The sequence below is a fragment of the Panulirus ornatus genome, chromosome 17, assembly GCF_036320965.1.
Source record: "Panulirus ornatus isolate Po-2019 chromosome 17, ASM3632096v1, whole genome shotgun sequence".
NCBI lineage: Eukaryota > Metazoa > Arthropoda > Malacostraca > Decapoda > Palinuridae > Panulirus > Panulirus ornatus.
This window is the reverse complement of record NC_092240.1, coordinates 2133649-2146367: the sequence shown is the minus strand read 5'-3', so window position 1 is coordinate 2146367 and position 12719 is coordinate 2133649.

Genomic DNA, 12719 nt, shown 5'->3' with positions numbered 1-12719 from the left:
TATATATATATATATATATATATATATATATATATATATATATATATATATATATATATATATATATATATACATCGGTGCTAGTTTTAGAAAGAAATGGTTAAGATAGTAATCTGAAAATCCAAGAGGCGCCTTATCAAAGAAAAATGTTCCCATGATAACACAAGAGGGCACTGGGAAAGACAGCATCTGGACGAACCTAAACTCCTCTTTTTTATATGTCTTTGCAAAAGCTTGTCTTTCTTGCGGTAAATGAAAAGTTGGGAAGGTCATCAACGGATGAAGAGGACGACTCTGTTATGTTCGACGTCGAGGAAGTGGTGGTGGCGTCCACAGCATCGTCACAACTTATATTCGTCAGCAGACTTGAATGACGACATTCATGAGGCATTGTCTGTAGGAGACCAACAATCGTCCACCTTAGCATTCAGGTACATATTCAAACACACAAGGAGTCTTCATAGCGCACTTGGTAATCTTGTGCCCTACAAAGCTTATGGATTTGTGTACGGCTTCTTAACAGGTCAGCCAGCTTAACAGCCAACCAAGTAAGTAATAATCACACCGACACATATACCTGGCTTAGGCTGTAGTGTGATCATGTGCATACTTGCGTAGGAGTATAGACATAATACATGTATATACAAGGTTAAGAGACTGGGCAACACGACTATAGTAACACTCTATTGCCGTCACACACAAATAGTAATCAAATAGTAATCACACACGTTTTCAAATCAGTTGTGCGGGAAGTGACACAACATGTTCTTTAGGAAGACAGGTTAAGGTTTCTTGGACAGAAGGATGAGAAGTGTCATGTGTATTAGGAAAAATAAACAGATAAACTCAAAGACAAACATACAAGACAGATGCTGAGAGAAAGATATAGATGATAAGCAGATAGACAGATTTAGACAAAGATGAGTCATGACTTTGGTCATGAGCACATTAACCTGAGCACCAGACATTTATGGAGTCTTCCCTGGGTTCAAGGGTCACCTTCGGCAGAAAACATCCATCAATAAGGTCTTCAGCAGGAGCAAACAACTCTCCTCAGTTGTCAAGGCAACCTGGAGCGCCAAGATCCCAGGGTCATGACAATACACTCTCTGCTTCTTTCCTTTCAGACATTGTTTTTGGCGAGTGAAGAAGGGAGAGGCTGGAAGGAGTCGGGTATAGGGAAACAAGATCAGAAATGCTGCCTATTCTTTTTCATGGTGTAAAGTATCTTGTGAGAAGCGTTTGGGATGGAGACGTAGCTAGGATAAAGTACCTCAGATGGCAGCACCAGCCACGACGATGGAGTTGACTTGTAGCTCTACGACTGGGAGGTCGTCTCTGCAGTGTGTAGGTCCAAGTGTCTGGCTTCTCTGGGCATTATACAGCTCCACACATACTATGGTAACATGCCACAGACAACTGTGAGTACTCTGGCTTAATGACCTGCAGCCACACAGTCTACTGTTCTTATTCACTGAGCGGAAAAGTTTGTATGTGAGTACCAGAAAATTTTGAGAACTTATAGTTTATAGAGTAGTAAAGTTAGGAGTCTCAGAAACCATAAGCAACGCACATTACAAAATTTAAGCTTTTGTAAACTTTTGATAACGTACAGAACATTCTGAATATCTGTAGTTACATATACCTATCGGTATGATGGTTTTCGATTATTGCAAACTCAGAAAACCATGATAAGTACATGGCACCAGAGACCGTCTGCAGAGACCCAGATGTTAAAATAGTAACACAGTAGCAACGATGACTCAGTAACAACGATGACTCAGTAACAATGATGACTTAGTAACAATGGTGACTAACAATGATGGCTCAGAAGCAATGATGGCTCAGTAACAACGATGACTCAGTAACAATGATGACTTAGTAACAATGGTGACTAAGTAACAATGATTGCTCAGTAACAACGATGACTCAGTAACAATGATGACTCAGTAACAATGGTGACTAACAATGATGACTCAGTAACAATGATGACTCAGTAACAATGATGACTCAGTAACAATGATGACTTAGTAACAATGGTGACTAACAATGATGGCTCAGAAGCAATGATGGCTCAGTAACAACGATGACTCAGTAACAATGATGACTCAGTAACAATGATGACTCAGTAACAACGATGACTCAGTAACAACGATGACTCAGTAACAATGATGACTCAGTAACAATGATGACTCAGTAACAATGATGACTCAGTAACAATGATGACTCAGTAACAATGATGACTCAGTAACAATGATGACTCAGTAACAATGATGACTTAGTAACAATGGTGACTAACAATGATGGCTCAGAAGCAATGATGGCTCAGTAACAACGATGACTCAGTAACAATGATGACTCAGTAACAATGATGACTCAGTAACAACGATGACTCAGTAACAATGGTGACTAACAATGATGGCTCAGAAGCAATGATGGCTCAGTAACAACGATGACTCAGTAACAATGATGACTCAGTAACAATGGTGACTAACAATGATGGCTCAGAAGCAATGATGGCTCAGTAACAACGATGACTCAGTAACAATGGTGACTAACAATGATGGCTCAGAAGCAATGATGGCTCAGTAACAACGATGACTCAGTAACAATGATGACTCAGTAACAACGATGACTCAGTAACAATGATGACTTAGTAACAATGGTGACTAACAATGATGGCTCAGAAGCAATGATGGCTCAGTAACAACGATGACTCAGTAACAATGATGACTCAGTAACAATGATGACTTAGTAACAATGGTGACTAACAATGATGGCTCAGAAGCAATGATGGCTCAGTAACAACGATGACTCAGTAACAACGATGACTCAGTAACAACGATGACTCAGTAACAACGATGACTCAGTAACAATGATGACTTAGTAACAATGGTGACTAACAATGATGGCTCAGAAGCAATGATGGCTCAGTAACAACGATGACTCAGTAACAACGATGACTCAGTAACAATGATGACTTAGTAACAATGGTGACTAACAATGATGGCTCAGAAGCAATGATGGCTCAGTAACAACGATGACTCAGTAACAATGATGACTCAGTAACAATGATGACTCAGTAACAACGATGACTCAGTAACAATGATGACTCAGTAACAACGATGACTCAGTAACAACGATGACTCAGTAACAATGATGACTCAGTAACAACGATGACTCAGTAACAATGATGACTTAGTAACAATGGTGACTAACAATGATGGCTCAGAAGCAATGATGGCTCAGTAACAACGATGACTCAGTAACAATGATGACTCAGTAACAATGATGACTCAGTAACAATGATGACTCAGTAACAATGATGACTCAGTAACAACGATGACTCAGTAACAACGATGACTCAGTAACAATGATGACTCAGTAACAATGATGACTCAGTAACAACGATGACTCAGTAACAATGATGACTCAGTAACAATGATGACTTAGTAACAATGGTGACTAACAATGATGGCTCAGAAGCAATGATGGCTCAGTAACAACGATGACTCAGTAACAATGATGACTCAGTAACAATGATGACTCAGTAACAACGATGACTCAGTAACAATGGTGACTAACAATGATGGCTCAGAAGCAATGATGGCTCAGTAACAACGATGACTCAGTAACAATGATGACTCAGTAACAATGATGACTCAGTAACAATGATGACTTAGTAACAATGGTGACTAAGTAACAATGATTGCTCAGTAACAACGATGACTCAGTAACAATGATGACTCAGTAACAACGATGACTCAGTAACAATGATGACTCAGTAACAATGATGACTCAGTAACAACGATGACTCAGTAACAATGATGACTTAGTAACAATGGTGACTAACAATGATGGCTCAGAAGCAATGATGGCTCAGTAACAACGATGACTCAGTAACAATGATGACTCAGTAACAACGATGACTCAGTAACAATGATGACTCAGTAACAACGATGACTCAGTAACAATGATGACTCAGTAACAATGATGACTCAGTAACAATGATGACTCAGTAACAACGATGACTCAGTAACAATGATGACTCAGTAACAACGATGACTCAGTAACAATGATGACTCAGTAACAATGATGACTCAGTAACAATGATGACTCAGTAACAACGATGACTCAGTAACAATGGTGACTAACAATGATGGCTCAGAAGCAATGATGGCTCAGTAACAACGATGACTCAGTAACAACGATGACTCAGTAACAACGATGACTCAGTAACAACGATGACTCAGTAACAACGATGACTCAGTAACAATGATGACTTAGTAACAATGGTGACTAACAATGATGGCTCAGAAGCAATGATGGCTCAGTAACAACGATGACTCAGTAACAACGATGACTCAGTAACAATGATGACTCAGTAACAATGATGACTTAGTAACAATGGTGACTAACAATGATGGCTCAGAAGCAATGATGGCTCAGTAACAACGATGACTCAGTAACAATGATGACTCAGTAACAACGATGACTCAGTAACAACGATGACTCAGTAACAATGATGACTAACAATGATGGCTCAGAAGCAATGATGGCTCAGTAACAACGATGACTCAGTAACAACGATGACTCAGTAACAATGATGACTCAGTAACAATGATGACTCAGTAACAATGATGACTCAGTAACAACGATGACTCAGTAACAATGATGACTCAGTAACAATGATGACTCAGTAACAACGATGACTCAGTAACAACGATGACTCAGTAACAATGATGACTCAGTAACAATGATGACTCAGTAACAACGATGACTCAGTAACAATGATGACTCAGTAACAACGATGACTCAGTAACAATGATGACTCAGTAACAACGATGACTCAGTAACAATGATGACTTAGTAACAATGGTGACTAACAATGATGGCTCAGAAGCAATGATGGCTCAGTAACAACGATGACTCAGTAACAATGATGACTTAGTAACAATGGTGACTAACAATGATGGCTCAGAAGCAATGATGGCTCAGTAACAACGATGACTCAGTAACAATGATGACTCAGTAACAATGATGACTTAGTAACAATGGTGACTAAGTAACAATGATTGCTCAGTAACAACGATGACTCAGTAACAATGATGACTCAGTAACAATGATGACTCAGTAACAACGATGACTCAGTAACAATGATGACTCAGTAACAACGATGACTCAGTAACAATGATGACTCAGTAACAATGATGACTCAGTAACAACGATGACTCAGTAACAACGATGACTCAGTAACAACGATGACTCAGTAACAATGATGACTTAGTAACAATGGTGACTAACAATGATGGCTCAGAAGCAATGATGGCTCAGTAACAACGATGACTCAGTAACAACGATGACTCAGTAACAACGATGACTCAGTAACAATGATGACTCAGTAACAATGATGACTCAGTAACAACGATGACTCAGTAACAATGATGACTTAGTAACAATGGTGACTAACAATGATGGCTCAGAAGCAATGATGGCTCAGTAACAACGATGACTCAGTAACAATGATGACTCAGTAACAACGATGACTCAGTAACAATGATGACTTAGTAACAATGGTGACTAACAATGATGGCTCAGAAGCAATGATGGCTCAGTAACAACGATGACTCAGTAACAACGATGACTCAGTAACAATGATGACTCAGTAACAACGATGACTCAGTAACAATGATGACTTAGTAACAATGGTGACTAACAATGATGGCTCAGAAGCAATGATGGCTCAGTAACAACGATGACTCAGTAACAACGATGACTCAGTAACAATGATGACTCAGTAACAACGATGACTCAGTAACAATGATGACTCAGTAACAATGATGACTCAGTAACAATGATGACTCAGTAACAATGATGACTCAGTAACAACGATGACTCAGTAACAACGATGACTCAGTAACAATGATGACTCAGTAACAACGATGACTCAGTAACAACGATGACTCAGTAACAATGATGACTCAGTAACAATGATGACTCAGTAACAACGATGACTCAGTAACAATGATGACTTAGTAACAATGGTGACTAACAATGATGGCTCAGAAGCAATGATGGCTCAGTAACAACGATGACTCAGTAACAATGATGACTCAGTAACAACGATGACTCAGTAACAATGATGACTCAGTAACAACGATGACTCAGTAACAACGATGACTCAGTAACAATGATGACTCAGTAACAACGATGACTCAGTAACAACGATGACTCAGTAACAACGATGACTCAGTAACAATGATGACTCAGTAACAATGATGACTTAGTAACAATGGTGACTAACAATGATGGCTCAGAAGCAATGATGGCTCAGTAACAACGATGACTCAGTAACAACGATGACTCAGTAACAATGATGACTCAGTAACAACGATGACTCAGTAACAACGATGACTCAGTAACAATGATGACTCAGTAACAACGATGACTCAGTAACAATGATGACTTAGTAACAATGGTGACTAACAATGATGGCTCAGAAGCAATGATGGCTCAGTAACAACGATGACTCAGTAACAACGATGACTCAGTAACAATGGTGACTAACAATGATGGCTCAGAAGCAATGATGGCTCAGTAACAACGATGACTCAGTAACAATGATGACTCAGTAACAACGATGACTCAGTAACAATGGTGACTAACAATGATGGCTCAGAAGCAATGATGGCTCAGTAACAACGATGACTCAGTAACAATGGTGACTAACAATGATGGCTCAGAAGCAATGATGGCTCAGTAACAACGATGACTTAGTAACAATGGTGACTAAGTAACAATGATTGCTCAGTAACAACGATGACTCAGTAACAATGATGACTCAGTAACAATGGTGACTAACAATGATGGCTCAGAAGCAATGATGACCCAGTAAGTGGTGAATCAGTAACAGTGATCCTATAGCGGGGTGGACGAAATCTGGTTAGTTTAAATGCCTCCAGGACCCAGTTTCTGCCCATCTCTCCATCGAATATTCCTCATAACTTTCCTGTCTCCTTTGTCGGATCTGTGATTCTACCTCTTGACTCAGTGTACATATTTAGTATTACTGTAACAATCACACTGTTTTGGAAATCCCTCATTATGGAAACAGCTAAGTCTGCCAACATAAAACTGGCTGTCCTGTTTCAAGGTTGCTCTGCTATCCGTAGCAGAGAAAAAATGGACTCCCTGGGAGTTGGAACTACAGCGTCGCTGAAGGTGAGTCTTACTCTCGTAGTAACCGAAAACAGGCGGAGTTCGGCAACGCCATTTCCTAAGTGTGACATGAGTAAGACGTGTGGAGGCTGCAAGCGTGTTGTAAAAGTTGTATACGTGACAACCTGTTAACCTCGAGGGATCACACAGGCTGCTAGATGACACACCGAACCTTGCCAGCGGCCCTCTGATCCTCACTCAGGTCCCCCATACAACTTAAGTGTCAAATCTTATGTATGTCAGACGGAACCATATGATATCCTGACAGGTGAATGCTGACGGTAAGGTTTTTTAACATCGTTATAAACAGAGCCTTACCCTCCACACAAGAGAATCAACATTACATGTTCAACTAAACACACAAAAAAATCTCTGGCTGCACTTACGTTTAATTCCGCCATCCATCCCTTGCGAAAAATGCTGTTCATAATGAATTCAGTCTCACGTTTAAGAGGAGGTGCCATCACTGTCCCTCACCAGCCACCTTCAGACACCTCGCCTGTGGTCCGCCACACCATTACCTCCTGAAACGTTTGAGGTGTTTACATTGTGAGCTTCACAGCCTCCCGACGTTGAGCACGACAGATGTCGGTTCCTTTACTTTATAAATAAAGTTCTGAATATTAGATATGTTTCCGAGAACTTTCCAGTTTTTATATACCTGTTTTACTTACAACGATCCCGAACGATCACTTTTGCCTCTTTTGATTATCTAGGATACACCCGAACACTAGAATGTCAGCCACGGATATTTATCCCTCAGGAGACAGACGCCTGATCTTGGAAAGATCGTGTGACACATCTTGGAGGTCTCCCAGATGGTTATGTAGCTTTGTGTACATCTTGACGGTGTGGTTCCAACATTCTTTTCTGGCCATAACAGTGTGTATTATCTGTGATAATGTTTTTACCCTCATTTGCGAATAGATAACTTATCTTGTAACCTTAATTATGACTAGATTGGAAACTATGCGATTCTTTGGTCATTTTTTATCCTCAAACATCACATTACGAAATAGTAGATGACAGGAATGTTTATTTTATGATAATGTTGGACACTACGCTGGTGAAATAACACATCTTTATCTCTTTCATTACGTCATTCCCTCTTTATATACACAATCATCTTGACCAGAAACCTTCACACTTTTGTAAGATAATCAAGAGAACTATCCAGGGATGAGGTAGCAATAAAATACGAAGAAACATGACCATGTTAGATGGCCAGGAAAACCCATGCGGGACGAGGGGCGAGGAGGACCACAGTGAAGAGATCAAGCCTGTGGCGGTCCCCTCTTGGCGGGTGCTGATACTGGGGTATCAGACACGCCAGGCCACAGTGATACAAACGCAGGCACTTCCGACCTTCCTGATCCCTCTTTCCCTCTCCCTGGCCATCCCCAGCTCTCAGTACCACTCTCCCAGCTCTCTGTCACTCCTCCCGTCCCTCCAGAGTAGAGTAATATAGATCAGAGTTGCACCGAAAGTCATGAATATATATAAACACTGATAGAACCAGAGAGTATCATTTCTTGCCTGATTGCAGATGCTGAGCCACTCGACATTCACATTTATCTCAAGTACGAAGGTACGATCTTCGGCGACGATGACCTGCCAGGTTGTCATACCCAAGGATCGTACCGTCGTGCACAAAAGTCGCACCGTCGTGCTCAAGGCTCGTATGGTCGTGCTTAAGGAACTGGAAAACTGGAAATGAAGTTCATCCCTTACAGTCAGTTGGTCTGCAGGTGGCACCGTCATGACCAGGATAACAACATTCTTCCTCTAAATCATAAAGACATTAAGTCTGCTTCCCATTATAACGTCTCTCCTTCAAGCTTTTCTCTTCTCAAGGCTCCAGACTCAGAGACAGTCTCATCTACGCCAGGTTTGAACGACATGTCAACAAAGGAGAAAAACTAATCTGGGAGATTTTGGAGAGGTGGGAGGGTACTTATGGTAGCGGGTGGAGGTAGCATCTACACACCGTTATCGTAGAACTAAGTTTTTTTTTCTATACATTTTTGTAGAAACACAACAGCTGTTTGTATATCTAGAACAAAGTAATGTTGATTTATATGTCTTTGCTTGTGCAGGTGTCTGTCTCCCTCTCCTTATCCTTCGTCTCTACTACACCTTTTTCACTACCCTCTCTCTCTCTCTCTCTCTCTCTCTCTCTCTCTCTCTCTCTCTCTCTCTCTCTCTCTCTCTCTCTCTCTACTCCCACTCTTTCTTTCCCTTCCTTTCCTCTGCCTTCCTCTCCTCCGTCTCCACCCCACCACAATATCCTTCTCGATGGCCGTGTCTTGCCCGGCCGCTCCAGTGTAAACACCCACCAAGGCCAAACACTCAGCACTGCTCTGCGTCGTCTAGCCCGAGGTAAACCCCGAGCTATTCTCGTCGATAAACCTTATCATATGACCCTTTGTAATGTACGTAATGAATACATCAACCCACTGCGGGTCTGGCGAAGACCTTCTGTGACCTCTGTAATACTTTTGCGCTACCGATCACAGGTTGAACATGGGCGGCACTATACATATGCCGGGGTTACAGGCACAAATCAATACCACATCACATGTTGGTCTCCCCAGGTGATGGGAAATCTGAAATTAATGTTTTCTTAAGGGACTGAGGCTGCCTACTGCATTGCCGGTAGGTGGGGACGAGTGAGCTATGAGACGCCAAAATGAACGTTACACAAGGAGGCGTAATCATTATTAATGACTTGAGGTCAAATGGTATTGTTTCTGCTGTGGATCTTTCAGAGTTTACCATATGATCTTTGCTGCAGGTGTCTCAAAGTGAATGACACGATCTGTGCAGTTGGTGTCTCATGATAAAGACATAATCTTTGCTGTGCGTTTTAGAAATCAAACGTCATGATCCCTTCAGTTTGTGTTTCAAAGTAGGAAATGATCTTCACTGCTGACGTGTGAAAGACACGAGCTAGATAGTCGGTGTTTCAAAGTACAATAATCTTTGCAGCTGGGGTTTCAATGACGGTGTTTCAAAAAGGAAGTTTCCTTTACCTTCATCAGTAGAGTTACTTCGTTATGATGTTAACGACGTCTGTGTCTAGTGTTGTTGTCCCATAACTTGAGATATGATGATAAAACATTACACAGTGATGAAATGCAGGAAAATGGCTCAAGTATTCCATGGTAACACTTCTCTAGTGCCACTGCGCCTGGGATATCCTCTGGACGAGGGGGAAAGCATGAGAACTACTGTCTTCCACAGATCGTCGGCTTTCAGTGTCTCTTGTGGTTTTTCATATCTCGATTTCCATGAAGAGACGATGGCTGCTGTATCTTCTGTGATCACTAAGTTAACAATCCCTAGGAATTATCCGTATCTTCTGTGATAACTAAAACTAAGATAACAATCCCTCGGAATTATCCTCACAGGTGGGTCTACGTCTACATCTGTGGTGGCAAGTTAATGCGTTGGGAACATTCATGATGCCAGCACTAAGACGCGTATCAGAGACGTCAGTGGGAAGCGCGGGAGGCTTGCCTCAGCCGACGGTCACCACAGCACCGACGGTCACCACAGCACCGACGGTCACCACAGCACCGACGGTCACCACAGCGCGGCCTTACTCCCAGACGTGTCACCAAGCATTAGGTTGCCACCTGTTAAGTTATATTTCCGGGCAATCCCGACGTCAACAGAGCAACGTTGCGTTTCGCTTGAAACAGAACGTAGATCTATACGTTCGGTGAGACAATATCTTTTCCTGCAAACTCCTTCACATGTCATCGTAGAGTTTGTAGAGTAGTGTTAGGACTCTGAATGTCACGATATTGCAGCTTTATGAGGGTTCACAATATTGTGGCGCTTGTTACAAAGGCTCTCCAGGTGATTGTTTTACCGTGCAGCTGTGGTGGTTGACATCACCAGAGTCAACGCCCGTTCAGCAGGCTCACAGTAAGCATCACTGCGTCTGTCTTCCACATCTCGCTTGTGGCGGGTCACCGGCCTGCACGTTACCTAACACTGTGGTGACCATATCATACGATGGAATATGATCAGTTAACAGCAGGTTTGGTAACGCCCTTGCCTTAGCCCGTAGTATGAGGGAAGATCCCAAAAACAACGTACTTTTCATGAGGCGAATCTCCTGATTGATCATCCTAAGAGTGAGCCAGATACATCGCACAACTCCCCTGGTGTAACAGTGAGCGTTCCTGGTCGTGACGCATTCACGGGCCGTCCAGGATCGAGCGCATAGATTTGAATCCTGGTTACGGTAGTCGGTCCACAGTTAACCCAGCTGTTCATCCACTCCTAAGGGTTGGTCGATAAAATGGGTACCAGGCTCAGGGTAGGGTACATTTAGAGCGTTAATGGGATGGCCTAGATTAGGGACTCTGTTGCCCGTGCCGTCTCAGCTAACATGAAAACAAACTTCTGGAGTGCAAGGAGATAACGGAGTGTGATAAGTTCAAGAAATATGTCAGAGATTTTCTTCGATGGACTGCTAGATATGATGTGTTCTCTACCCGGCACAGAACTCTCGAAGATTGAAGGAACGACAACAGAGTTATTTCAAGGTGTCGTGGCGAGGGCAGACACAGACGTCGGAAGATTTACCAACAGTTTGAGGGGATTTCAGCGGTCAGATCACAGAGATGCATCAATCGTCAAGGGAATGAATCATAAAGCTTATAGTGACTTGGTAAGACACGTTCTCATACTAAAGTCTGAGTCAGAGGATGTGCAACGTGAGGTCGACGGCAGTGAGGTAGATTTCCAAGGTTTAGGAAGCATGGAGGAATAGCTAACTAATGCTATAATATTCGCATTAAAGTTCTTACGCTCTCAGGCAATCAGGAAGTGCACAAACAAAATGAGAGGTTACCCTTATCTTTGACAGAATCTTAAGTCAACTTACAGCACACTTCAGGCCCTGCATCTGCCCTCCCCCAGCCCTCACCTCGCAGGGCCAGTCTTCTCTCTCCAACATGATTCAGTAGGTCTAAGTTCTATTCATTGATATCTTTAGAATATTGATGATGCATTAACATAAGTATCTAGATTCAAGCATTTGGAAGTGCCAGATAATGTAGGTGGACGCCTCACACGTAGGATATGTTACATATATCGTTACACAATGGATTTTGATATTGGATTTCTATCACTGAACGTGTTCTGATTGAAGTATATAGTTGGTTACGATCGCACGAGAACATGCAAATGTAGCGGCCGAGCTGTGTAACTACTCTGATGGAATTAGTGAAACGTTGAATCATGTATCAATATCAACCTGCAGGGTAAGCTTAACCTGACACTAGTTTCCAAAATGGTATTCTGTTTCACAGCCCTGCGTACGCAGCCCCACGTACACAGTCCCACGTACACAGCCCCACTTACACAGTCCCACGTACACAGCTCCACGTACACAGTCCCACGTACACAGCCGTAGAGAACTGCTTAGCTTGTTCCTGTCACTGTCATATCTATTCAGTTCTCAGGCAAATGAGTTCGTAGCCTAT